The sequence below is a fragment of the Scyliorhinus canicula genome, chromosome 21, assembly GCF_902713615.1.
Source record: "Scyliorhinus canicula chromosome 21, sScyCan1.1, whole genome shotgun sequence".
Taxonomy (NCBI): domain Eukaryota; kingdom Metazoa; phylum Chordata; class Chondrichthyes; order Carcharhiniformes; family Scyliorhinidae; genus Scyliorhinus; species Scyliorhinus canicula.
Window position 1 is genome coordinate 46,190,203 of NC_052166.1, and position 27,100 is coordinate 46,217,302.

At 46.1% G+C, this 27,100-nt stretch overlaps 1 protein-coding gene across 2 annotated transcripts in view; it reads right to left on the bottom strand.

Annotated features, from left to right (window-relative positions):
- LOC119955516 (nuclear receptor subfamily 6 group A member 1-like) overlaps positions 1–27,100 on the bottom strand; it is a 592,263-nt gene that overhangs the window by 14,841 nt on the left and 550,322 nt on the right. The gene's annotated exons all lie outside the window — the stretch shown is intronic.

Consider the following 27,100-nt stretch of genomic DNA (forward strand, 5'->3'; position numbering starts at 1 on the left):
TCGGCAGGATTTTCCCTGCAGGCTTCGGAATGTTGACATTGGTAAACTCTGTGTTAACAGCTGATGGATTCCGAACATCATGACCCTTAAGCTCTGCGACCTTCCTGACACCTGTCCGTGACTCACCGAGTGTCACAACCCATTGTTTGAAAATCTCTGCTCTACGCCAAGTGGCAAGGAATTCCTCAAGGAATCTTCACTCTTGATCTTGAAGTTTGGATGCACCTGAAGCTTGTAGATAGCATTGCTGAAAGAGGAAGTCATGAAGAATGCACAAACCAATACCTCGACCAGAGTCCACTTGCCAACCAATCAGCACTCTCTTCTGATATGGTATAAATTCATTTTCTGCCTTAGATTTGTATTTTTGCACAATATCCTGATAAGTGTAAGATGAAAAGTTTCATCAAAAAGTTTTTCTAAAGTTCTGGACTACCAAACGACTACTTGATAAAAATCACAAAGGATTTGAACTATTTGACTTGTAAGTTAAGTAGCAAAGGCAAAAAATAACACTCAAAATGATGTGACGAATGTAGAAATTTCAGCTAGATTGTATTGTATGCATTTAGTGCAGTCAGGATTAAAAGCCTGAGTTACTATGTGGCTATTACAGCCATGTTTTAAAAATTAAATCCTAGTTTGAAAGACAACTAAGTTTTGGAGCCAGATGTGCAATTAAAGCATCGTAAAAATCTTGGGCTAATGGACTGTTATTTGGATTAAGGGGATTCCCTGTGGAGTGAATTAGATTTCAATGTGGTAAGATGATGTAATTACTGGGAGGAGCCAAGCTATGACATTTTGCAGATCAGGTTTGAGTGGTAGTTTGAGATGTAAACAGAAGTCAATCATCTCAGTTAAAAGATATGTCTGTAGCTAGATTAGCAGTTTCTTTCCAAGCAGTTCAGAAGAGTGTAATTAGGTGAGCTGACACAAGCTGAAGCAGCTTTTGGAGAAATACAGCCAGAGCTCTGCATGGTTCTGACAGGATTCAGATCTTTTCTTTAAAGTAGTGTCTTTTCTCAAAGAACATCTTTGTAAAGGTATTCCTGAGGGCTAACTGTATTTAACAGCGGATTGAGAGCTGAGTTTTTTTGTTATTTGAGTGGGAATAAAGATAGCAGTCATGAGTTACTGTATTCACTGTATTAATTCACATTGTAAGCTATTTTTTGATGTAATGTTAAAGATATTTTAATACTATGTTAGTAATAAAGTTGTTTAATATACCATATCCCTATTTTTTGTGAAATCACTCCTCGAGTGAGGTTTCCTTTCTTTGCAGTCTTAAAAAATTAAAAAGAAACATTGAGGTTTCTGTGCAGTATCCTCGCCACTACAGTATTGAGGTCTGGTCCGGGATTGTAATAATGAGAAAAGTGAAAGTTACAATCTTTGAGAATAGAAAACTGACATAACAAATGCCTGACTAAGTGAAAAGCTCAGTTGATCTGAAGGTCTACAGATTTGTTTGAATAGGATAAGTGAAGCTCTTCTGAACCTCTCTTGCCTCAAAGGTCTCACTCCACATTGCATCAGCAAAATAGAATGCAAAAATACCCACAAAATCTTCAACAACCAATAAAAAATCTTCTGAAAAGTATTCTTATGAGTTCAGATACCTTATTACTTTTCGCTCAAAAGTAAGGCAATTGAGTTTTGGAAAGAAGTTCCAAAGACTGTTTGGCAAAATAGCTAATGACGGCCATCAATGATGAGATTGCACAAAAGCCCCAGTTGAAGAATTGAACAACATAGGAGGAAGGTTTGCAAAGGTGAATCAAAGCCAAGGAAGGGATTTGGAAATGTTTATGAAGGGAGGTTTCAGAGGTTGCCAAGGAGCACATTCAGTCTAGGGGTTTCGGACCAAAAGGATTGGGAACAGAAAGAGTGAGATGGGCTGGAAGTAGCTAATGTTGTGGAGGTGGAAGTAAACTGTCTCAGTGATTGATAGGATGTGAAGCTTCAAATTCAACTCTGGATTGAATTGCACATGCCAAACTTTTGCATGGCCTTATTCAACCTGAAACAGTAACTGGAAAGGCTACTGGAACTGTGGCAAGGGAGTCAAGTTTAAATCCTGGGCCGAAAACAATTACTTTAATTTTCCCAATGCTAAACTGAAGGAAATTGCCACTTATTCATCACTTAAATAAATTTTAGGGCATCTGACAGCATGAAGATGGTTCTGGAATCAGAGAAGGTTGTACACTGGTAGGCAATTAGTTTGGAAGGTGAACTCATTGCTGTAAATAATATCATGAGGGGAGGCATGTAAATGAAGTGGATGAAGGATCAAACATAGAACCTCAGAAGCAAATATGCACAAATTAAGAAATAAGTCTTACAGACTCTATGAAGTGGCGTGCCAATGGCTCACTTGATAAACCATTTGGTTTCCAACTGCCTGTGACCCTAATTAGCATTAATTCATCCCTTGAAGATCACCCCAAATATTTTGGCACGAGGCTGTTCAACGTTATTTTTGAAAATATGATTTTTCAACTTGCAACTGACAGGAAATTTTGCTATTTGAAATGAGACAGAACAAACCACTTAAAATGCATGGCCAAACTCCCAGGTTGAAGGTGAAAACATGGTTACGAGTCTGTGGGCATTGTTAACGGAACCTCTCACTGGCTCGGTACTCCACAAGCCCAGTAATAGTGACTTGTGACCATGTATGATGCCGCCTCCACCCGCTCCCATACCGACTCCTCCCGCACGGTATCTACAGGCGAGGGATTTTGTGCAGAGGCAGGTTTCGACCTTCCCACACCTGCTGTCCAAGGGGCTACAGGTTAAGATAGTGTCGAGAACAGGAACAGAACCCATTCCTTCCTGGCCATTCACACTCCTCCTCCAGCTCCTCCAAGCTTGGGAAACCCTCGCCAATAAAGAGATCCCAATCTGCTGCCACCTCCAAAAACCCCCGTCCAGACCCCCCGGAGCGAATCGGTGGTTATCACATATCGGTGCCCACATCGCCGCTTTCTCCACTGTCCCCACACCCTCAGGGCTGCCACTATTACCGGGCTTGTGGAGTACTGAGCCAGTGAGAGGTTCCGTTAACAATGCCCACAGACTCGTGACCATGTATGATGCCGCCTCCACCCGCTGCCATACCGACTCCTCTCGCATGACCTGACCATCGCAATGTTCGCCGCCCAGTAGTAATTAATTAAATTTGGAAGAGCCAGTAACCCCCCCCCCCCCCCCACCGCTCCAGCAGGATTTTTTTCACCCCCAGGTTTTTACCTGTCAAAACAAATCTCGAGTTCTCTGCATTCAATTTTTTGAAGAATGCCTATAGGATAAACATTTGGGAGGTTCTGAAAAACAAACAAAAACCTCATGGGACCATCATTTTAACTGTCTGAACCCGCCCCGTCAATGACAACTGGATTGCATCCCACCTCAGACAGCCTCCCTCATCTGTTCTACCAACCGAGCCAAATTCAGTTGATGCAGCTGCTCCCACTCCTGTGCCACCGGGATCCCCAAATATCAGAAGCTCCCTCCCACCACCTTGAACGGCATCTCACCCAATCTCTTCTCCAGGCGAGGGGGCAGGATCGCAAAGCCCTGACTCTTACCCATATACAATTTGTATCCCGAAAACCAGCCAAATTCCTCTAATATCCCTATAATCCCTCAAATCTCGACCAGCGGGTCCGATATGTACAGAAGGAGATCGTCCGCATAGAGCGAGACCCTGTGCTACACCACCCCCCCCCCCTCACCCCCCATACTATACCCTGCCAGACTCTCGACGCTTTCAATACCAATCCCTCTACAGCCAAGGCAAATAACAGTGGCGAAAGTGGACATCCCTGACTTGTCCCATGGTGTAACCTGAAGTAATCTGGTCTCACCCGATTTGTCCACATACCCGCCACCGGTGTAGCAACCGGACCCAATCCACAAATCCCTGCCCAAATCCAAATCACCCCACGACCTCCCAAAAGTATTCCCACTCCACCTGATCAAAGGCCTTCTCTGTGTCCATGGCCACCACCACCTCAACCTCACACCCCTCTGGAGATATCATAATTACATTAAGCAACCTCCTAATATTGGTTGCCAAATGCTGCCCTTTAACGAACCGTGTCTGGTCCTCCCCTATTACCCCTGGGATGCAGTCTTCGATCATTGTGGCCAGGATATTCGCCAATAGTTTGGCATCCACATTTAACAGGGAGATCGGCCTGTACAACCCACAGTTTTCTAGGTCCTTATCCCGCTTTAAAATGAGGGAGATCGACAACATTGGGGCGAGCAGTCTCCTTTGCTTCATTGAAGGCCCTTCCCAACAACAGTCCCAACACCCCCGAGAAAATCCAATAAAATTCCACCGGGTACCCGTTCGGTCCCGGGGCCTTACCAGATTGCATCTCCTCCAGCCCCTACTTCTACTTCTTCAAGCCCAATTGGGACCCCCAGGCCATCCACCAGCTCCTCATCAAACTTCGGGAACTCCAACTCTCTCAGAAACCGTCTCATCCCCTCGTCCCCTGCTGGGGGTTCTGACTCGTACAATTTGCTGTAAAACCCTAATCACCCCATTCACCTCCGTCGGGTCCAGGACTGTATTCCCACCTGCTTCCTTCACTTTCCCAATCTCTCTCGCTGCCTCCTGCTTCAACTGGTGCGCTGACATCCTGCTTGCTTTCTCCCCATACTCGTATACCGCCCCTCTCACCCTTTGCAACTGCCCTACCGCCTTACCCATGGATAACAACCCAAATTCCTTTTGCAATCTCTGGCGTTCCTTTAACAGCCCTTCCTCCTTGGCCTCTGCATATCCACCTGCAGGATTTCCACCACTAGTCTTTCTATCTCCACCCATTCCACCTTCTCCCCCTGATCACTGCTTTCAGTGCCTCCCAAACTGTACCTGCCGAAACCGCCCCCATATCATTAATCGCAACATATCCCCGGATGGTCTTCCTCAGCCGCTCACACACCTCTTCCTCCGCTAACAGTCCAACATCCAACCTCCACTGTGGGTGCTGGGCCTCCCTTTGCTCACTCGTAAATCCACCCAGTGCGAGGCATGGTCCGAAACCACAATTGCTGAAACTCGACAACCACCACCCCTGCCAAAGTCGTATCCAATATGAAGAAATCTATTCGGGAGAACACCTTTTACACATGGGGGTAAAACTAAAATTATTTCGCCCTCAGCCTCCCAAATCTCCACGGATCCGACCCCCCCCTCCCCATGAACCCCCGAAGATCCTTAGCTGTAGCCGGCCTACCCGGCCTCGAGCTCGACCGGTCCAGTCTCGGATTCAGGATTGTATTAAAGACCCCCCTGGAATCATCCGATGAGAGTTCAGGTCCGAAATCTTCCCGAGAACCCGCCTCATACATTCCACATCGTTCCACATCTAACACCACAGGCATTCCCTCCAATTTCCCGCTTACCATAACATACCTTCCCCCAGACTCCGCCACTATTTTCCCCACCTCGAACGCCACCTTCCCCCAGACTCAGCCACTATATTCCCCACCTCGAACGCCACCTTCCCCCAGACTCCGCCACTATTTTCCCCACCTCAAACGCCATCCGCTTATTAATCAAAACCCCAACCCCCTTTATTTTAAAATCTAATCCCTAACTAAATACTTGCCCAACCCATCCCTTCCTAAGCCTAATCTGGTCCCCCACCTTCAGGTGCGTCTCTTGGAGCACGGCCACATCCACCTTCAATCGCTGTACGTGGGCAAACACACGTGCCCTCTTGACTGGCCCATTCAATCCTTGCACATTCCACGCGACCAGCCTGGTGGGGGTGCACACCTCCCAGACGATCAACCATAGTCCCTCTTGGGCCAGTCTGCGGCCCGTGCCCTGCACCTCCCCAGGCCCGCTCTTGGGCGCCCACTGTCATCGATCCTCATCCCCTCACAGTTTAAAAGCCCTTCCCCTGTCAGCAGTACTTGCCCCTCCCACCTCCCCCAAATTCCACAACAACAACCCCTGCACTCATTCCCTCACTGGCCTCCACTCACCCCATTGCGCTTCCGTGAACTAGCTGCCCAGCTAGCCTGGCAGGCTCTGCCCATGGCGCCTAGCATCTTACCCCCCCCCCCCCCACTGATTCCTCTCCCCCTCCCCCCTGCTCGAACATTAGTGTAAACAAACAGAAACAACCCTTCCCTAAGCCCAAACAGAGAGACCAACCCCCCATCCCCTAACAAAGAACACACCTGAAGCTTAAAAAGAAAGAAATGGCCCCAAACATAAGTTAACAGCAGCATCATTACATAATCTCCACCAAAGTTCAAAGTCCACCTTCTCCTCCCAGTCCATTGTCTTTAACAAAATCTACCCTTCCTCCCCCAACCAAAGTACAATTCCCAGTCTTCGTAGGTTACCCACAGACGTGCTGAGTACAGCAGTCCAAACTTCCCCCCCCCCTTCTTGTAGAGGGTTGCCTTGACTTTGTTAAAGTTCGCGCTCCTCTTGGCCAACTCCGCACCCAGGTCCGGATTGAGGACACTCGGATCTCACTGCCCTCTGAGGTGCAGTGCCTCATCTGCCTGGCCCACCTCATTATTTGCTCCTTCTCCAGGTATGGGCGAGCGACCTCGCTGATTTCCTGAGGCTGGAGAAAATTAAATTTGCCTTTGGTGCAAGGAGTAATGTGCTGCAGTAGATTCAAGAGGCAGAGTGAGGGGGTTGAGTGATGTACACATCAGGATGTAGGTGAATGTGCCACTGTACCCACCTTTTTTGCCGTACCCGGGTTACCATTTAAAAAAAATGTATTTTATTCCAAACGTATATAAAAAGTTACAAAACATAAACAATTCGTGGAACAAACTCCCCAACACAACTATACAGCTTGTACAAATTCTCCCCCTTTTCACCCCCCCTCCACCCTCCCCCCATGCGACAAACAACTCCTCAAACGCAGCCACAAACATACCCCACCTTGCCTCGAAGCCCTACGGTGAACCCCTTAATTCGTACTTCATCTTTTACAACCGAAGAAAGTCATACATATACCCCAGCCAAGCCGCCACCCCCGGTTGGGTTGCTGACTGCTACTCAATCAGAGAGGCGACCCTTCTCCCCTCCATCAGCTCTGGCTTCTTCGATATCCCAAATATCCCCACCAATTGATCCGGCTCAGGCTCAACCTCCACCGCACTATCAACGTCGTAAACACTCCCGCCCAAAATCTCTCCAACTATTCGCAGCCCCAGAACATAGGAACATGATTCGCTGGTCCTCGCCCACATTTAAGGGGCATCTTGACAAATACATGAATAGGATGAGAATAGAGGGATACCGACCCAGGAAGTGTAGAAGATTTTAGTTTAGACGGGCAGCATGGTCGGCACGGGCTTGCAAGGCCGAAGGGCCTGTTCATGTGCTGTACTTTTCTTTGTTCTTTGTTCTCACACTTGTCTGTCACTCCCTGGAACAACTGACTCATTCTTGCCTGAGACATCTGTACCCTGTGTACCACCAGGCTCATCCTTATGCAGGAGGAGGTCGCATTCACTCTTCATAGTGCCTCACTCCATACTCCCCAGTTTATCTCCCAGGATCTCCCAGATCCTCTCCTACTTCTCCTTCATTTTCATCACCTGCTCATCTCCCTGATCTCCCAGCCACCCATATATGTCTCCGATCCTGTTCTCCCCTTCCACATCTGGAAGCAGCAGTCGCTCCAACAGGGTGTACCTCGGCAACCTTGGGAACTCTTTCCAAACCTTCCGTGCGAAGTCCCTTACCTGCAGCAGGTACCTAAGCTCACTTCCTCTCAGGAGCTCTACCCTCTCCTTCAGTTCCTCTTTACTGGCAAACCCTTCTTCCATGTAAAAATCCCTCGCCTGAACCAGCCCCACTTCTCTCCACTTCCTAAACATGTCATCTATGCCCCCGGCTCAAAACTGTGGTTTTCGCACAATGGCGTTAACACCTACATCCCTCTATCCTGAAGTGTCTCTGCAGCTGGTTCCAGATCTTCACTGTGGACTGCACTACTTGATTCTGAGTGTTTCCTGGGCTCCATTGCAATGCTGCCATCACCATAGCCCTCAAACTGGACCCCCATGGATTCTTCCTCCATCCTGACTCATTCTACCCCTTATCCTTCCCACCACCTCCTCACATTCTCCACGTTCGCCGCCCAGAAATAATGTAGCAGGTTCGGCAATTCCAACCTTCCCTTCTGCTTCTGTCTCTGCAACAGGGTCCTCTTAACCCATTCCCTTCCCATACAAAGTCTGAGATAATCATATCCAGTTTTTGAAAGAAGGCCTTCGTTACAATGATCAGGAGTGTCTACAGTCAGACCATCAATCGGTACACGCAATGTGGCTGTCCTCAAGGACAATCTCCAGTTACAGATTTGTGTTCACTTGCAGGTTTCTTTCTCCAGTTAGCATGAAAGAGTACTACTCTGCAGGCCCTTACATTCGTTAGCGTACATCTTCAAATTCATAACGGAAATGAGGTGCAAACTTGCAATAGTTGGACTCCATTCTGTTAATTCCTTCTGATTTGCTCTCAACTCAAAAATCATTTATTTTCATGGTTAGAACAACCTGAAAGATAATGAATTTGAAACCATGTCCGCTCACACAAATTAGTCAGGAAACCCAGCAATGACAAAGGTAAGACAGTGGTAAGGTTAAAAAGTCACGATTAGATGCACTGTACATACTGGATCTCCCACTCTTTACCTGTTGCAAAGTTAAGTCCAATTCTATATGTTCTTAATGTTTCTCAAAGACAGCAACAGTGTCATGATTTTGTAACTCTGGGCGTGTGTGGAACGCGGGGTTGGTGTGAGCAGCAAAACTGCACATCAGCATTCTTGCCTGGAGAAATCTTAACTCTGGGAATCATTTACATGGGGAGGTCAGACACCAACATGAATCTAGTGATATTCGCTAGTTTGGCAGCAAGTTTGAGTGATTTTGGGTCACAGAAGGGCTCTGTCTGAGCACCAGATGAATGATCCGAGGCATAAACTATGAACAAAGAACTATTCGGCCTTCGAAGCCTGGACCGGTCACAATACCAACTGTCATAATATACACCAGTATATCATGGTGCAGACACACACTGATGGACACACACAGGGACCAATCAACATGTACAAACACCGCAGCCAATCACCAGTTAGAATACACACACTATGAAGGCAGAGGGCACCACGGTTCCTGCTCATTCTGGGTGCTGCCTCTGAGTGTAACAAGAACCCATCCAGCCCAGCACAGACTTACAACACGTGCTGAGAGAATCAACTGGTTCGGACAAGGCTTAGGTCTCTAGTTTAAGTTAGCATCATTTAGACCCACAGTCATCGTGTGTTAGTTAGTTAGAAGTAGTTAATAAAATCGAGTTGAACCTTCATCGGTGTTGGAAGTGTCTGTTCATCTCTCAAGTCTACACTTCTTCAACCTTGGCCAAAACCCTCAGCACTTCCTTCTAGCCGTATCCCTCTATACCCATCCAATCCATGTGTTTGTCAAAATGCCTTTCGAACACCATTAATGTATCTTCTTCCACAACATCCCCTATAACGCATTCCAGACACTCACTACCCTCCGTGTAAAAGACCTGCCTCGCACATCTCCTCCAAACATTTCCCCACAGACCTTAAACCTATACCCCCTGGTGACTGACCCCTCCACCCTGGGAAAGAGTGCCTGCTCATCCACTCTATCAATGCCCCTCATAATCTTGTAGACCTCTATCAGGTCACCCCTTAACCTCCATCATTCTAATGAAAATAGCCTGAATCTATTCAGTCTCTCCGCATAGCTAACACCCTCCAGACCAGGCAACATCCTGGTAAACCTCCTCTGCACCCTCTCCAAAGCTTTCACATCCTTCCGGTAATGTGGCAACAAGAATTGTGCGCAATATTACAAGTGCGGCCGTACCAAGGTTCTATACAACTGTAGCATGACTTGCCAGTTTTTATACTCAATGCCCCATCCAATGAAAGCAAGCATTCCGTATGCTTTATTGACTACCTTCTCCACTTGTGTTGCTACTTTCAAAGATCTGTACGCCCAGATCTCTCTGACATTCTATATTCCTCAGTTTTGTCAGTTACTGTATATTTCCCCTCTATGTTAGACCTACCAAAATGCAGTACCTCACATTTGTCTGGATTAAACTGCCTTTGCCATTTCTCTGCCCAAGTCTCGAATCTGTCATGTGAGAGTACCGTTAAGAAATGGGTGTTTATAAATGGGTGTGTATATAAATATCTGCAGTGACAGTACCTTTAAGAAATGGGTGTTTATTACTGTGATGTCAGAGAGTGGGTGGATCTGGGCAGTCTGTCAGCTTTTTACTTTCGCTTTAGGCTTTTTTGCTGCAGGGTGGGTTTGGTTTCATTTTAGTTTTGGAGAAGCTGCAATCACAGCTGGATGTGTGTGAATCTCTGCAAGCTTATGAGTGTCTATTTGCTGATTTCAATGTGGTAACTGTTCTCAGTAGTGACGTTAAGCCAGATGTCTTTCTGTTAAAAGGTGTTTTTAAGTCTTATGGATGTTAAAAGGAAAATAAGAATTACTTAGTGTTGTATTCTTTGAGGGTTGTATTTGAATTAATGGTTGCTAAGATGTTCACTGTATGTTTTGAAAAGGTTAACGCGAGTTCATAGAATAAACATTGTTTCGCTTTAAAAAATACTTTTCCATTTCTGTTGTACCACATCTGTAGAGTGGGCTGTGTGCTCCCCATACCACAATATATTAAAAGTTGTTGGTCAGGTGAACTCCATGATACACATTTGGGTTCTCTAAACCCAGGTCCATAACAAACCTATGTCCTGCTGTATCCTCTGACATTCCCCAACACCATCAGCCACTCCACCAACCTTGGTGCCATTCGCGAACAACAAACATGTGGTGGTAGGGGTGGGGCATCTGGAATTGATCATTGTAGAAGAGGGAGAGGATAGTGGAGGGTAAAGAGAGATTTTCTTGTAAGGCTCAAAGGAACACTCCTGTGCCTCCTGACCCCCAAGGAAATTTCCTGTGTTTATCGTCATGATTTCTGAATTCCTATGAGCAATTGGGCAGCACGGTGGTGAACACTGCTGCTTCACAAAGCCAGGGACCTGGGTTTGATTCTAGCCTTGGGTGACGGTCTGTGTGGAGTTTGAAAGTTCTCCCAGTGCCTGCACAGTCCAACGATGTGCGGGTTAATTGGATTGGCTATGCTAAGTTGCTCCTTAGTGTCTAGGGATGTGCAGGTTAGGTTACGGGGACAGGGTGGGGTAAACGGGGGAGTGGACCTGGGTGGAGTTCTCTTTCAGATTCGATGGCCAAGTGGTCGGTGTAATGATATGCATATAGTCACGATAACGAAGGGTTAATAATTACATCTCTGTGTAAATCAAACACGAGAGGGGTTACTTCTCTGTATTTAAGACAGCCTCTCAGGGGATTCTGGGAATAGCATAAGGAGAAGCATAGTGAAAGCACAAGAAGAAGATTAGAGTAGCTAGAGTTAGCACAAGGTTAGATCAGTGTAGTCAGTGACTAATTAGATTATTGAGTACTGTAAGACAGATTCAATAACGTTTAATTATTATCTGTAGGTCAGTAGAGTGTGCGAACTTCATTTAATTAGTAGTGTAATAATAAATTAGTTTTGTTTCAATCTTTTGATTGGTATATTCTTTGTCAACACCACATCAGATCATTCTAGAAGGACAAAGAATACAACATATTACCAAGTATGGCAATACAACATGCTACCAGGAGCAGAAACATAACAGTCTGTTTCTATGCTGTAAAGATTCTATGATAGCCTATGGATGTGAAAAATGCAGAGTAAATACAAAGTCTTGTGTCCTTTTTAGTGGTTTGAGAGATATTGATTGATTGAGAAATTAATTTTTGATCGAACCTCTCAACAGTGGTATTTTAGGCAATGATGAGGCCATTATTCCACGTGGTCAAGTGGCTCATTAAAACATTTTGGTCCATAGACATCTTTAGACTCTCATGCTACTTTAAAACCAGCCTGTATAAGTTGCATATAGTGCTGACTATGCCTGAACTATGTCACAATGGGACCAGGGCCAAAAGAGGCCCAGAGAAGATGATGGTGCGCTGCCTTCTTGAACTGCTGCAGTCCATGGGGTCGAGGTACACCCAGGTGCAGTTATGGAGGGAATTCCAGGACTTTTACCCAGAAATAGTGAATCAAAAGCAACATATTTCCAAGTTAGGATGGTGAGTAGCTTGGAGGGGAACTTCCAAGTACTGGTGTTTCCATGAGCTTGCTGCCCTTGGCCTTCTAGATGGTTGTGGGTTTTGAAGTACAATCTAAGGAGTCTTGGTGAGTTTCTGCAGTGCATCTTGTAGATGGTATACATTGCTGCCACTGTGTATCAATGATGGAGAGAGAATATTTGTGGAGCGGGTGCCAATCAAGTGGACCACTTTGCCCTGTATGGTGTTGAGCTTCTTGAGTGTCATTGGAGCTTCACCCATCTAGTGTCAGGGGGTCGGTTAGTTCAGTTGGCTGGTTTGTGATACGGAGCAACACTAACAAACGTTCATTTCATTTAATTTCACTCATCCAGGCAAATTGAGAGAGTAATCTATCACAATCCTGACTCATGCCTTTAGAGAGTCGGGGGGGGGGGGGGGGGGGGGGGGGGGGGGGGGGAGTTAATTGCCACAGGATTCCTATCCTCTGGCCAGAGCCACAGTATTTATATGGCTAATTCAGTTAAGTTTCTGGCCACTGGTAACCCTCGAGATGTTGCTAGTTGGGGATTCAGCAATGGTGATGCTATTGAATGGAAAGGGGAAGTAGTTAGATTCTCTCATTGGAGATGGTCATTCCCTGACACGAGACAGCACAATCCTGCATATTGTCCAGGCCTTGCTACATTTGGACTGCTTCAGTATCTGAGGAGTTATGAATGGTGCTGAACATTGTTCAGTCATCAGCAAACAACCCCAATTCCGTCCTTACGATGGAAATAAGGTAATTGATGAAGTAGCTGAAGATAGCTGGGTCTTGGAAACTGCTTAGTTGGGTCCTGCAGTGACGCCCTTGAGCCAAGGTGACTGACCTCAAACAAAGAGTGTAGATTGATACGGTGGAATTGGCTGGGTTGGATTTATCCAGCTTTATGTGTACAGGACATACCTGGGCAATTGTATTTATTCATGGGATGTGGGTGTCGCTGGTTGGAAGGTGAGAGCACTTATGAGTCAACCACATTTCTGTGTGTCAGGAGTCACATGTACCGACGACAGATTTCCTTCCCTAAAGGACATTAGTGAACCAGATTTTTTTTACGACAATCAACAATGGTTCATGGTCATCTTTAGACTTCTAATTCCAGATTTTTATTGAATTCAAATTTCACCATCTGCTATGTTGGGATTTGAACCCGAGTCCTCAAAGCATGACTCTTGAGTCTTTGGAGTACTAGTCCAGCGACAGTACCACTATGCCACTGCCTCTCCTATATAATAGATAATGATGATTCCACATTGCTGAGCAGATGCCAATGTTGTAGTTGTACTGGAACAGGTTGGCTAGGAGCACAGCAAATTCTGGAGCACAAGTATTAGTACTATTGTGGGGCCATAGCTTTTATAGTATCCAGTGCCTTCAGCCATTTCTTGATATCATTTGAAGTGAATCAAGTTGGCTGAAGACTGGCACATTTGATGCTGTGGACCTCCGGAGGAGGCCAAGATGGATCATCCACTCGGCACTTCTCGCTGAATATTGTTGCATATGCTTCAGCCTGATTTTTTGCACTGATGTGCTGGGTGTGGTGATATGCCTGTAGATAATATTTTTAATTTTTTTTTAAATATAAATTTAGATTACCCAATTATTTTTTCCAATTAAGGGGCAATTTAGCGTGGCCAATCCACCTACTCTGCACATTTTTGGGTTGTGGGGGCGAAACCCACGCAGACACGGGGAGAATGTGCAAACTCCACACGGACAGTGACCCAGAGCCGGGATCGAACCTGGGACCTCAGCGCCGTGAGGCGGTTGTGCTAACCACTAGGCCACCGTGCTGCCCGGCCTGTAGATAATATTACATGCACTCAGCAATGTGACCTCCCACCAGCAGGTGGCCATGTACTGAGCAGTGTAACTTTCCACCAGCAGGCAGCGTCATATATAAGTCAGGTGATATCCGGCTATCAGCAGAAGGTTGGAAGGCGTACATGAGGGCAGTCGTACATAAGGGTAGTTTCAGGAGAGTCTAATGTAACTTGGTTTGTATCTGATCGTTACCTTACCACATGTACATTAATAAATTCTAGTGAAGTGGGTGTCGGGATTGGGAGATTTTCGCCTTTTTTTGTGTGTGTGGGGGGGGGGGGGGGGGGGGTTCTGTTCAATGTTGAGATTGTAAGGAGTTGTAGGGGTGAAAAGTTTATGTGGGGATGGATGTTCCCACCCCCCCCCCCCCCCCCTGTTTTATGGGACTGTTTGTGTTTAACTTCTGTTTGTTTGCTTTTGGAGAAGGCTACCTGTTGATCAGGAGAAGTCCTTTTTTGGGTGGGGGAGGGTAAGGCCAGCAGGAGGCCTTCTTCTTTGAGCGGAGAAGTAGGGGAGGGGAAGAGGGAGGGGGAGGTCATTAGGATGCGTCTTTGGGCAGGGAAGCCGCAATAGCAGGTTATGCTGGTGAATGGAAGTGAGGTGCTGGGGGAGATGGCCAAGAGGGGTGGCCGGGTAGAGGAGGGAAGGGGAAGGGGAAAAATGGGGGGGGGGGTTTCTGTGACACAGGGGAGGGGGGGGGGGGGGGGGGGAAAGATGACATGGTCAAGGACGAAGAAAGGGACCATCTGGAATGGGCTAGGTACAGAGTGGAATTAAAGGGGCAGGGGTTAAGTGGGGAAGATGATGGTCGGCGGAGGGGATGGGTGGTGCAAGCCTCCAGTAATGTTGGTAACGTGGAACGTTTGGGGATTGAATGGGCCGGTTAAAAGGTCGCGCACCTCAGGAGCTTGAAAGCGGGGTTGTCTTTTTGCAAGAGAAACACCTCCATGTGAAGGGCCATGTTAGGTTAAGGAAGGGGTGGGTCGGGCAAGTTCTTCACTCAGGGTTTGATTTGAAATCGAGGGGTGTGGCAATTTTAATGAGCAAAAAAATGGATTCGTGAGTGCGAAGGAGGTGAGGTATCAAGGTGGGAGATATGTGATTGTGAGTGGGGTATTGGAAGGGGCACCGGTAGCGTTGGTAAATGTGTATGCCCCAAATTGGGATGATGTGGGTTTTGGCTGGCAGCAATCCCAGTTTTGGCCATGTACCAGTGATCACTGGAGGAGATTTTAACTGTGTCCTGGAGCCGAGGGTGGATAGATTGAGCCCCAGGTCGATGGGTAGGGTACAAATGGCAAGGGAGCTGGGGGGGTTTATGAAGAGGATGGGTATGGTGGATCCATGGCGCTTTCAGAACCCAGGGGGAAGGGAGTATTCCTTCTTTTCACACATCTATAAGGTGTATTCGAGGACTGATTACTTTGTAGTGAGGCGGGAGATTTTGATTGGGGTGGATGGGGCAGAGTATGCGGGGATAGTTATCTTGGACCATGCACTGGCTGGATATTCAGTTCAGTACGGGACGAGAGCAGAGCCCGTGGTGGAGGTTTGACTCGGGGTTGTTGGCGGATGGAGTTTTTGTGATAAGGTGCGGTTGGCATTTAGGGATTATATGGAGTTCAATCAGAATGGGGAGGTGTCGGCGGGCATTTTTTGAGAAGCACTGAAGGCAGTAGTCCGGGGAGAAATTATCTCATTTATGGTTCGTGCGAATAAGGAAAGGAGGGCGGAACCTGGCTGTCTAGTGAGTGAGATAGTGGAGGTGGACAGGGAATATTCGAGGGTGCCCACCGTGGATGGATTGGCGAGGAGGAAAAAGTGCAGGGGCAATTTGACAGGCTGACAACGGGGAGGGCGGTAGGGCAACGCGTAGGGAAAGAGGGGTGCAATACGAGTATGGAGAAAAGGCGAGCCGCATGCTGGCGCACCAGCTGCGGAGGCAGGGTGCCTCCAGGGAAACACTGAAGATCCGGACTGGGGTTGGGGATGTGGTGTCAGAGCCAGGGAAGATAAATGAGGGATTTAGAGAGTACTACCAGGGACTTTATGAGGCAGACCCAGGAGGAGAGGAGGGGGACATGAGGTGGTTTCTGGACGAGCTGAAATTTCCCCAGGTGGAGGAAGCAAAGAGGCAGGCGTTGGAGGAGCCCCTGGGGCTGAGGGAGGTGCTGGATAGTATCAGGGGTATGAAGTCAGGCAAGGCCCCTGGGCCGGATGGGTACCCGGCAGAATTTTATGACGAATTTGCGGTCAACCTGGCACCACATCTGTTGGGGGCGTCTAATGAAGCACTGGAGCATGGGAAGTTGCCGGAGACGATGAAACAGGCAGTAATCACACTAATCCCCAAAAAAGGGAAGGATCCGGTGGAATGTGGGTCGTATAGACCCACACTACTACTGAACACGGATGTGAAAGTTTTGGCTAGATTGTTGGCGGGGAGGATGGAAGATTGTGCCCCGGGGGTGGTTGCAGAAGATCAAACAGGCTTTGTGAAGGGCAGGCAGCTCGTGAGTAATATAAGACGGCTGTTGAATGTGGTGATGAATCCGTCGAGAGCTCTGGTACTGAGGTAGTGGTGTCCATGGACGCGGAGAAAGCATTTGATCGGGTGGAGTGGCGGTACTTGTTCAACATTTTGGGACAGTTTGGGTTTGGGCCGAGATTTGAGGCATGGGTGCGGTTGCTGTATGTGTTGCCATGAGTGAGGGTGAGGACGAATGATATGAGCGCAGGAAGCTTTGACTTACACAGGGGTACGAGGCAGGGGTGCCCGCTGTCACCGCTGCTGTTTGCGCTGGCCATTGACGATGGCTCTCAGGAGGTTGGCAGAGTGGCAAGGGATAATGAGGGGAGCGGATGTTGCTCTATGCCGATGACCTCTTGCTGTATGTTTCGGATCTGTTGGAGAGTGTGGGAAGGATTATGGACCTGTTGGGGAGGTTTGGAGGGTTCTCGGGAAACAAGCTAAATGTCAGGAAAAGAGAGGTATTCCCGGTGATGAGCTGGCACAGCGGGCTAATTTAGGGGGGAATGCCATTTACGGTAGCGAGGGATAGGTTTAGGTACTTGGGGATTCAGGTAGCGAGGGAATGGATGGGGCTCCATAAGTGGAACTTAACAAAGCTGGTGGAGGAGGCCAGAGAGGATCTTAAGAGGTGGGATACACTGCACTTAATGTTGGCGGGGAGGGTCCAAGTGGTGAAAATGAATATTCTGCCAAGGTGCTTGTTTATCTTTCAGGCTCTCCCGATCTTTATCCCAAAGGCCTTTTTTCGGAAAGTGGACACAATCATCTCTAAATTTGTATGGGCGGGGAAGGTGCCGAGGGTGGAGAGGACCCTGCTACAGAGGCAGAGGCAGCAGGGGGGGTTAGCGTTGTAAAACTTGCTTCATTATTATTGGGCAGCGAATGTGGACAAGGTGCGGCAGTGGTGGAAAGGAGAAGGAGTAGAGTGGGTTAGGATGGAGGAGGAATCTTTTAAGCGGTCCAGTTTGAGGGCAATGGTGACGGGAGCATTGCCAATGGCTCTGAGTAGGTATTCAGGGAGCCCAGTGGTGCAGTCCATGGTGAAGATATGTAATCAGCTGAGGAGGCATTTTAGGGTGCAAGGGATGTCGGTGCTAACGCCGCTGTGCGAGAATCATGGGTTTGAGCCGGGGGTGGGGGTGGTGGAGGGATGGATAGTGTATACAGGAAGTGGAGGGAAGTGAGGCTGGTCAAGGTGAGGGATTTATATTTGGAGGAAGGGTTCGCCAGTCTGGAGGAGCGAAGGGAGAGGGTAGAGCTGCCGAGGCATAGTGAGTTCAGGCATCTACAGGTTAGGGACTTTGCACGAAAGGTCTGGAAGGGGTTCCCCAGATTGCCAGGATACACCCTGCTGGAGCGACTGCTGCTTCTGGATGTGGAAGTGGAGGGAAGAATTGGGGATATATATATATAAGTGGCTGGGGGAGCAAGGAAGCAAACGGGTGAAGATCAAGGAGAAATGGGAAGCGGAGTTGGGAATGGAGTTCAATTGGGGAGTATGGAGTGAGGCACTGCGAAGGGTAAACGGGACCTACTCTTGTGTAAGGATGAGCCTGATACATTTAAGGTGGTGCACAGTGTGCATATGACTTGGGCGAGAATGAATGGGTTCTTTCAGGGGGCAGCAGATGAGTGTGAGAGGTGTGGGCGGGGGCCAGCGAATTATGCGCACATGTATTGGGGTTGTGAAAAATTGGGAAGATTCTGGGCGGGAGTGTTCGCGGTCTTAGCCAGGATAGTGGAAGAGGGAGTGGACCTGGACCCTTTGGTGTCGATATTTGGGGTTTCAGAGAAGCCGGAGCTCATGGAGTGGAGGAAGGCTGATGCCTTGGCCTTTGCCTCTCTGATTGCATGGCAACGAATTTTGCTGGAGTGGCGGTTGGCATCGCCACTGGGAGTAGCAGCATGGTTGGGTGTTTGTATGACTGACTGCGGTTAGAGAAGATAAAGTATGAGTTAAGGGGCTCAGCAGGGGAGTTTGAGAAAAGGTGGGGGATGTTTGTGACCGTGTTTGAAGAGCTGTTCGTCGCAGTGACTGGGGGGGGGGGGGGGGGAGGAGAAAGATCTACAAACTGTATAGTTGATTGTTGGGAAGAATGTTTCCCGGGGTGTTTACTTGCTGTAACCTACTTTGATACAAGTTTGAATAAAATGGGTTTAAAAAATATCATTAATAAATTCTAGTTCTGGCTAAGTCACCACTGGGCTCCCCCTTCATTAAGGATCGGGCTATTTTTGGAGCTTCCCTTTCCAGTGAGTTGCCTACTTGCCTACCACCATTCATGATTGGATGTAGCAGGGCTGCAGAGTATAGATGTGATCCACTGGCTGTGTAATTTCTTAGCTCTATCTATTGCTTGTTGCTTATGCTCATTGAAAAGCAAGAACAAAGAACAAATAAAATTACAGTACAGGAACAGGCCCTTCGGTCCTCCCAGCCTGCGCCGATCCAGATCCTTTATCTAAACCTGTCTCCTATTTTCCAAGGTCTACTTCCCTCTGTTCCCGACCGTTCATATACCTGTCTTGATGCCTCTTAAATGATGCTATCGTGCCCGCCTCTACCACCTCTGCTGGTAAAGCGTTCCAGGCACCCACCACCCTCTGCTTTTCAATTTTCATGCACATCTCCCTTAAACTTTCCCCCTCTCACCTTGAAATCGTGACCCCTTGTAGCTGACACCCCCACTCTTGGAAAAAGCTTGTTGCTATCCACCCTGTCCATACCTCTCATAATTTTGTAGACCTCAATCAGGTCTCCCCTTAACCTCTGTCTTTCCAATGAAAACAATCCTAATCTACTCAACCTTTCTTCATAGCTAGCACCCTCCATACCAGGCAACATCCTGGTGAACCTCCTCTGCACCCTCTCCAAAGCATCCACATCCTTCTGGTAATGTGGCGACCAGAACTGCACGCAGTATTCCAAATGTGGCCTAACCAAAGTCCTATACAACTGTAACATGACCTGCCGACTCTTGTACTCAATACCCTGTCCGATGAAGGCAAGAATGCTGTATGCCTTCTTGACCACTCAACCTGCGTTGCCACCTTTAGGGTACAATGGACCTGAGCTCCCAGATCTCTCTGTACATCAATTTTCCCCAGGACCCTTCCATTGACCATATAGTCCGCTCTTGAATTTGATCTTCCAAAATGCATCACCTCGCATTTGCCTGGATTGAACTCCATCTGCCATTTCTCTGCCCAACTCTCCAATCTATCTATATTTTGCTGTATTCTCTGACAGTCCTCCTCGCTATCAGCAACTCCACCAATCTTAGTATAATCTGCAAACTTGCTAATCAGACCACCTATACCTTCCTCCAGGTCATTTATGTAGATCACAAACAACAGTGGTCCAAGGATCCCTGTGGAACACCACTAGTCACCCTTCTCCATTTTGAGACACTCCCTTCCACCACTACTCTCTGTCTCCTGTTACCCAACCAGTTCTTTATCCATCTAGCTAATACACCCTGAACCACATACGACTTCACTTTTTCCATCAACCTGCCATGGGAAACCTTATCAAACACCTTACTAAAGTCCATGTATATGACATCTACAGCCCTTCCCTCATCAATTAACTTTGTCACTTCCTCAAAGAATTCTATTAGGTTTGTAAGACATGACCTTCCCTGCACAAAACCATGCTGCCTATCACTGGTAAGTCTATTTTCTTTCATATGTGAATAGATTTTATCCCTCAATAATCCTGTGCCATAGCTTCACCAGGTTGACATCTCCTGGTTCTGATCCTGGAATACCCTCCTGCCCTCTTCATTGAACCAAGGTTGTTCCCTGACTTGTGGGAGATATGTTGGGCCTTGAAGTTACAGATTGTGGTTGAGTACAATTCCTCTAATGGCACACAGCGCCTCATAGTCGTCTAGTCTGGAATTGCTAGATCTGATGATATCTATCCTAATTAGCATGGTGTCAGCGCCACATAACATGATGAAGGGTATCCTCTATGTGAAGACAGGAACCCGTCTCCACAAGGACTGTGTGGTGGCCACTCCTACCAATACTGTCATGGACAGATGCATCTGTGGCAGGCAGGTTGGTGAGGATGCAGTAATGTATGTTTTTCCTTCTTGTTGGTTCCCTCACCACCTGCCACAGAACCAGCTGTGCCTTCAGGAGTCGGCCAGCTCGGTCTGTAGTGATACTCCGAGCCTCAGTTGTTGATAACAAAAAGACGTCCCCCACCCAGAGTACTTCCAAGTGGTGTTCAACATGGAGTAGTACTAATTTGTCAGTTGAGGGGGTGGGGATTGTACGTGGTAACCAGCAGGAGAATTTCCTTGCCCATATTTGACCTGATGCCATGAGACCTCATGGGGTCCGGAGTCAACGTTAAGGATTCCCAGGGCAATTCCCTCACGACTGCCCTGCCTGTGGTGTCTGGGATATTATCTGTAAGGGGAGACGGTGGCGTAATGGTATTGTCACTGGACTAATAAACCACACACCCAGAGTAATGCTCTGGGGACCCAGGTTCAAATCCCGCCACTGCAGAAGGTGAGATTCAATAAAAATCTGGAATTAAAAGTCTAATGATGACTGTGAAACCATTGTCGATTGTTGTAAAAACCCATCAGGTTCACTAATGCTCCTTAGGGAAGGAAATCTGTTGTCCTTACCTGGTCTGGCCTACATGTGCCTCCAGACCCACAGCGGTTGACTCTTAACTGCCCGCTCAAGAGCATTTAGGGATGGGCAATAAATACCGTCACAGCCTGCGATGCCCACGTCCCACGAATGAATAAAAAATAATAATTCTGTGAGTATGACTATATCAGGCTGTTGCTTGACAAGCCAAACCTCCCTATTTTGGCACAAGCCCCTATGTGTTAGCCAGGAGGGTTAACAGGACTAAGTGTGGGGCTGTCGTTTCCAGTGCCGTGGTCAGGGCCAGGTGATTCATCTGGTTTCATTTCTTATTGACTTTCTAGCAATTTTGATACGACGGAGTTGCTCGCTAGGCCATTTCAGAGAGAATTTTAGAGTCAACCATATTGTTGTGGATCTGGAGTCACATGTAGCCCAAAGCAGGTAAGGGCAACAATTTCCTTCCCTGAAGGACATTAATGAACCAGATGCATTTTTACCACAGCCAACAATGGTTTCATGGTCATCATTAGATTTTTAATTCCGGATTTTTATTGATTTGATTCACCCTTCCATCATCTGCCATCACGGGGTTCAAACCCGGGTCCTTAGAGCATTATTAGTCCCACCCATTTAATTGAAAAGAAAATGAGGCACATAAGTTAAGGAAAGGGCCCTAAATGGTGCAGAGGTGCCAATTTATTTCTAGTCGAAATCCCCACTATGCTGAACTCTTTCCTCAAGTTAAAAATCATGTTGTATTCTAATGGTAAGAATAACTCAGGCAACACGTTGTTGAAAGTTGAGTCCTGATTTTATGCATACAGGAGGGATGAATTGTAAAAGGAAAGATCAGTAATAGGTTGTATTGTGTTTCCTCTCCCCTTGGTCGATTTTAGCAAAGTTTTATCTCTTTTCACTTCTGGCACTGATGACCTCAAATTAAACTATTACAATAATTTTACTCCTTCAAAGTTTTATAATTTCAGTCCTAGGGTATACTTTCTGGGGTATTATTCCAGAGGTACCAACTGGTACTTTGCCAAGTAGGCATTTGTTATGTGTGAGCCAATAAAATCAGTATTGATTAAGCTCTTTAGTTGTAAGGCAAATGTCAAGCAATTTAAGTATATTCCCGAGAAGAAGAGGAACTAGAGAAAAAAACATTCCATGGTTAAAAAGGAAGTCAAAGAGGACATAAAAGCAAAAACTAGGGTAAACCATACTGCAAAAGTTAGATTTAAAAACTACAAAGGATTGGGAGAACTTTAAGGTTGAGCAAAATGCGACTAAAAATAAAATCAAAAGAGCTAAGAACTACGAAAGGAAGCTAACAGAAAACAAAAACACTGATACCAGAGCGTCTAAAAGTATACAAAAAGGTTATATGTTGGCCCTTTACAGGACGATACTAGTGAGGTAATAATGGGGAACACAGAGATGGCGGAGGCACTGAACAAATATTATCCTCACAGTAGAGGATAAAAAAGTTTCCAAAAACTGCAGTTAAGGCAGAACAACTTGCTGCGATAACCATCACTAGGGAGAAGGTACTGAATAAACTAATGGAATTAATGGCAGATCAGTCTCCTGGACCTGATGGCTTGCACCCTAGGGTATTAAAGGAGGTGGCAGCAGAGATAGTGGATGTATTGGTTATGATATTTTAAAATTCCCTGGATTCTGAAAAGGCCCCAGTGGATTGGAAACACACAAATGTGATGCCTCTATTCAAAAAGGGAGGGGCAAAAAATAGAAAACTATAGACCGGTTAGCTTGACCTCTGTGGTGGGGAAGTTACTGCAATCAATTATTGAGGAGCTGACTGAAAATTTGGAAAGACAAAGCTCAATCCACAACTGTCAGCATGGTTTTATGAAGGGTAAGTCATGTTTGACAAACTTGCTCGAGTTGTTTGAGAACGTAACTAGCAAGATGGATAATGGGGAAACTGTGGATGTGGTATATCTAGACTTCCAGAAGGTGTTTGTCAAGATGTAAAAGACTGATCCAGACGGTGAGATTGCAGGGGATTGGGGATAGATTGGAATGAGGATTGGCTGACTAACAGAAAGTAGAGGATCGGATAAATGGGTCCTTCTCTGACTGGCGAACTGTAACTAGCGGGGTGCTGCAGGGATCAGTCCTTGGACCTCAACTGTTTACAATCTACATAAATGATCTTCAAGCAGGGACAGAGTATAACATAGCAGTATAACATAATTTGATGAAACTAAAATAGGTAGGAAAGCGAAGAGGAGAATAAAGAGCTTACAGACAGATATAGATAGGCTCGGAGAATGGGCCAAAATTTGACAGATGGGAGTTTAATCTGGATAAGTATGATGTTATCCATTTTGCCCGTAAAATAGCAAGGCAAATTATTATCTAAATGGGAAGCAGATTCAAAATGTGCCTGGACAGAGGCATCTGGGTATCTGTGGTCATGAATCGCAGAAAGCCGGTAAGTACAACATGTAATAAAAAAGGCAAATGGAATTTTAGCGTTTATTGCAAAAGGACTGGAGTATAAAAGTAGAGAAGTATTGTTGCAATTGCATAGGGTGTTAGTGAGATCATATCTGGAGTATTATGTCCAGTTTTGGTCTCCTTATTTAAGGAACAATGTGGTGGCATTGGAGGCAGTTCAGAGGAGGTTCACCAGATTGATTCTGGGGATGAAGGGGTTGATGTAGAGGAGAGATTGAACAGTTTGGACTTATATTCTCTGGAGTTTATTGGAATCAGAGGGGATATGATCAAGGTATATAAAATACTAAGAAGAATTGATAAAGTAAAGGTAGACCAAATGCTCCTCCTTGTGAGGCAATCTAGGACAAGAAGTCTCAGAGACAGGTTGAAAGGCACTAGATTTGAAACTGAAATGAGGAGGAACTACTTCTCGCAGAGGGTGGCGAATTTGTGGAACTCGCTGTCCCATAGAGTCTAAATCATTTAATGGTTTTGAGAAGGAAATTGACATATTTTTCATTAAAAAAGGGTTAACGGGACATGGTGAACAGGCAGCGAGGTGGATTTGAACCAGGAAGAGATCAGCCATGATCTGATTGTATGGAGGAGCAGGCTTGAAGGGCTGAATTGCCTACTTCTGCTCCTAATTCCCATGTTCAAGCCAGATTCTTTTCTCAACTGTCACATGTTTATATCCACTGGAAACAAACCAAAAGCAGGAATCTAGCAGATTTTTCTTCGTATTTCTGAGATTCTGAAGTCAAGGTTAATGTCCATACCACTATCTTAAGTAATATTAGTTTCTCAGCACAGACCAGATAATTAAGTCTTGACTTTTCTTATATGTGTTGCTCAACATCACATATCGTGCCAATAGTTACCAAAATCAAATATAATTATTTTTGAAGGCAGTTGGTGCATGCCTGTCCATGTAATAACATTTACAGGCATCCTTGTGATATGAAAGAAATGCTGATTTTGGCATAAAAATATAACATTAAAAACTTTTTAAAAAAAGTACCATACACTTTTCTCACAAGATGATATAAAGCATGCCATAAAAATACTACATACCACCTATAAAGTGAATTAACTCTAAATGAAAGTCGTCATGTGCAAAAAGACAAACACTGCTCCTGTTATTGTTCAACTTTGTAATACTAATGCCACAAGTTGTGCATAAACCACCTGTTTTGAAGACAGGACTGTCTCAACCATGACCTTTTATCCAGATCATAACTCATGTGTGGTCTACTGAGATTTGGCTTTGATTGTACTGATTGTCATAGGGACTTCAGTTCACAAGGGGTCATGATCATCACCAGTAATTTAGAAGTACTTTTCACTTCCAAGCCAGTAAGCAGGATGCAAGTAACCAACTCAAAATTATATTCATGTATCTCACTGTTTGCCATCAGTTATTCTATTAGTAGACCATATTATGGATAGGAATTTCTCATGAATGCCAATTCATAATGCAAGATTGTTCTCCAGAGGGCAATTTGGATGTATGTTAGACATTATGGCAACAGATGGCAAAAAACAAAATTATCCTGCATTTATTTTGCAGCACAACTGCTTACCACAAACTCAATTCTACTGGGAGAATATAATGTGACCAAACTAATAATAACAGCTCAATATAAGAAATGAATAAAAAACAATAGTTACTTCCATAGAGCACATCCAACAATTTTGGCCATAAACTTAGGCAGAAGAATGTATAAAATTGAGTTCACAGAGAAAAATGTTTTGTTCGAACATGTAATGGTTACAATGTTTGTCAATTTTGAAATCAGAGAACAATTCCCCAATGATAAGCAAACAAAGAAACTATTAGTTATTTAAGAACTAGATCCAAAACTGAAAAAAGCTTTGCATGATAAACAAATGTTTTAAATATATTGAGCGAATGCAAAGGAAAAGTAGATTCAACAGAAGTATTAGTAATGATGACGCATTCCCTTAGTGAGAAAATTTCCAACCTTTAACTACCTCAACTCTTCAAGATGTGTGGGCATTAAGATGGAATTATCTCCACAAACGTTGGCAAGTTTATCATAATTTTTTCTATTTGAAATGTAATTACGTTTATCTGTAAGGACATTCTGAATTATGTTTTAACTTAATTACAACTTCAGATATACCTGCAAACATTAAAAAAAAGCCTGCATCATCTACTCCAATATAAACTCCCAATAATACAGCTACAATTGCACCCTCTTCCTGAACTTAATTGCCTGGCCATGAGCACCAAACAAGTACAGGGCAATTACAGCTACTGTCTGAGAAAAGAGGGGTGGAATTCTCTGAAAATGGGGCTATCATTCTGGACTTTCCTGGAGAAAGTCCAGAGTGATTCTCCATTTTGAAGGTGGCTTGTCGGGCCCCGGAGTAGTCCACGCGGCTCCTGCTGCCGATTCGGGGCCCTCCACTTCTGATCGCAGGTCCGCGCATGCACGTGGTGGCCCCGGGCAACATGGCAGACCCACATAGCAAGCCGGCCTTGAGAAGTTAGGCCCTCCTCCCCCCGCCAAATCATGCGCGCCCGCCGATCGGTGGCCCCCGATCGCAAGCCTGGCCGTTTTAGAGGCCCCCCCTGGTGAGGCCCCCTACCAGGGTGGCCGCGGACTCCGCAGCCGCCACTCCGAGCTCCTGCCGGTTGAAGCCATGAGTGAATCACACCGGCGGGAACTCGGGCAGCTGCCGGCTGAGAATCGCCACGGAGGCCTCTTTCAATAGCCCCCGGCCGATGCCATGTCGACCGCATGCACGCGACTGGAGGCGATTCTCCGGTCCGCGGAGAATTGCGAGAAGGCGTCGGACCCGTTTGCGGGTCCGAAGCCCCGTTCTCCGCCCCGCGCCGAGCGCGATTTTGGCACAGAGAATCCCACCCGAGAACCCCACCTGACCTCAAGAATATTGAAATGACCAGGCATCTTAGGGAAAGAAAAATATTGTGATGACGGAAATATGAAATAAATCTGATGCAAAGTCACAATAGGAAACATTAACTTTGGGCAAGATTTTCCCACCAGGCTATCGCTTGCTTTATGGCGGCGGAGGCGGCCCGCCAGCGGGATCTACCCTTCATCGCTGGGACCGGAATTTTCTGCCACTGTTGACAGCCGTAAATCCCGCCCTTTATTCTCTCTGCCCAGACCTGCCAAGTATTTCCAATCTTTTCTTTATCATCCTCGTATGGAATATGGATACAGATAATAGTGGTCAGGTCTTTAAAACAGGAGTATTAAATGCCTTTAATCAAATCTGATGGGTGTTTTATTACTTAACCAAATTACAGGCAAACTCTTTTTCTTTTGAATCATATCCAAAACCCTAACAGCAGAGGCATTAAAATTGTCAGGTAATGGGAATCGAAACAGAACTGGGCT